Raw genomic sequence first — 2,627 nt, 5'->3', positions numbered from 1 at the left:
TTATTTTGAGAGATGGGGGAGGGGGAAGGGAGGTACAGAGAAAGAGGGAAAGAGAATCCCAAGCAGGCTCCATGCTGTCAGTGCAGAGCCGGATGTGGGGCTCGAGGTCAGGAACCCTGAGGCAAAATCAATAGTTGGATGCTTAACTGAGCCACCTAAGCACCCCTGTCTGTATTTTTGTATGATTCTTTAGATTGAAGTAAAATTGGTATATAACATTATATAAGTCTAGGGTATATGACTTTTAAAAAAGATTTTATTTTATTTATTTATTTTTTAATACAATCTATACCTCCAATGTGGGGCTTGAACTGAAGACCCTGAGATCATGGGTCACATGCTCTACTGACTGAACCAGCCAGGTGCCCCATATGTGACTTACTTTATATATATATATATATATATATATATATATATATATATATATGCATACACACACACACACACACACACACACCTGCTCTGTGCTGACAGCAGAGAGTCCAATTTGGGGCTCATGAACTGTGAGATCATGACCTGAGCCAAAGTTGGGTGCTTAACCGGCTGAGCCACCCAGGTGCTCCTAATATGCTTTCTTTTTAATCCATAAAGCTCACTGCCTTAACCAAGAGCTATATTTTGTTCATCAGGTTTGTGTTTGTTTTTGTTTTTTGTTTTTTTTTTTGGTGTAAGATCAAGCTGTGACCTACTTAAACAGACACATAAAATTAAGTTAGAATTCTCAGAGTTCCTGTACAACCCATGGAGCATTTTTAAGCTAGATTGAAGAGGTATGTACTGGTCAGAAGGCTCAGAGTAGGGAATGGCAAATCTCTGCAATTAGTAGGATCTACTAGCTTCCTGGAGGGCTATTTTGAGAAATGTTTTGAGGCAGACTACGCTTATTGGGAAAGAGTACTGTGACTGATTAGTGATGTCTGCCTCGGTGAGGGAGAGTATAGTGGTATCTAATATGCCAGGACACTGCCATCTTGCCGTCCCTAACAGGTAGCTTAGATTGTCCTCATGAAGAGATTAGGGACCTGGTTGGAGACCACTGAGGGCCCTTTGAATCCAATGATGCCAACCTGCATCGAAAAGCAGCAGAGGCCCCAAGGATTCTAAGACCACAGACCCAGAGGACTGGCACTGCTCTGTGTCAAAAGCCGTAGAAACCCCCCTATGGCCTACAGCATAATGTCCAAGTGCCTTCTTGGCCTTTTGTGGCCTCCATACCTTCTTTAATATATCCTGTGGTATAGTTACCCCAAGCCAATCCCTGGTCCCTATACATTTTTATAATTTCTTAGCGTTTGTCTACTCTGCCATGGTGTGTGGAGTGTTCTTGGAGAATTAGGATGTCAAAGTTGGAAGAAATCTTAGATATCACTTAGATATCCAGGGCTCCCAGCCCTGGGTATATAGCAGAGTCACTGGAAAAGCTTTTAAAAAGTATTTTCAGGGGTGCCTGGATGGCTCAGTTGGTTAAGTGTCTGACTTCAGCTCAGCTCATGATTTCACAGTTCGTGAGTTCGAGCCCCGCATTGGGCTCTGTGCTAACAACTCAGACCTGGAGCTGCTTCAGATTCTGTCTCCCTCTCTCTCTCTGCCACTCCCCCATTCACATTCTGTCTCTCTCTGTCTCTCAAAAATGAATACATGTTAAAAAGTAATAATAATAAAAATATATTTTCAGTTCTCAGCCCTAGGGTTTTTTACTTAAGAGATCTGGGACACAGATTTGGCATGTGCATTTTTATTTTGCAAACGTTATTTCTGTGCATTATCCTTTACTCTGTACTCATATATATATGACTGTAATAGTGCACACAGTTTTATGATTTGCAGTTTGTTACACTTTTCTATGTTGCTACCATCTCCACAATTACTGTTAGGAAAGCTGAATAATAATTTGGATTATTTAGTTATTTCTTGATGATTGATAACTTAAGTTTCCTAGATTTTACTTTTATAAATGACTATGCTGTGGCTATCTTCCTACATGTAATACATGATTTTTTAAACGAGCCAAACTGGACAATTTGACATAAGATTAAACTAAAGCTTAGGGCGGTAAGAGGCTGGCTTCTTGTCGTACAGCCCAGGAGGGAGGAGTAAAGCTTGAACCTGATCGTCTGACTTCCAATGCAGTGCCCTATTTCTCACACCTAGTCTTTCCTATCCTGTCTCTGTACAGCCAGATCCTAGTCTTCCCACAAAAGTTTGTATAAATATCACTTGCTTCACAAAGTCATTCCTCACTCACCTAATTGGAAGAAATTTGTCATCTTCAATGTCCTTCCCAAATTACCTACAGTGCTTTTTTCCATTTTCACTTTTGACCTTATTGATAGTGACACTTTTATGTCTTAGCTCCGTTGCTAGAAGCAGTATGCACAGTGGCTAGGATTTGGGGCTCTGGAACAGTGTGGGGTTCTAATTTCCTTACCACTTCCTAGCTATGTGATCTTGGGCAAGCTACTCAACCTTTAAACTTGACTTTTCTCACCCTGAAAATGGGGTTTAGTGAGAGACCAAGCGTAAAACACAGTATCTGGCACACAGCATATAGTTTATTTTAATTTTTCTTGTTAATGTTTTTATTAATAATGTCATTCATGGCAAGCTTCTTGAAAGCCAGATCTAGT

The sequence above is a fragment of the Herpailurus yagouaroundi genome, unplaced genomic scaffold, assembly GCF_014898765.1.
Source record: "Herpailurus yagouaroundi ecotype Mexico unplaced genomic scaffold, PumYag 215, whole genome shotgun sequence".
In the NCBI taxonomy this organism is placed as follows: Eukaryota; Metazoa; Chordata; class Mammalia; order Carnivora; family Felidae; genus Herpailurus; species Herpailurus yagouaroundi.
The sequence above is the reverse complement of the archived record's forward strand: the minus strand, read 5'-3'. Positions refer to the sequence as shown.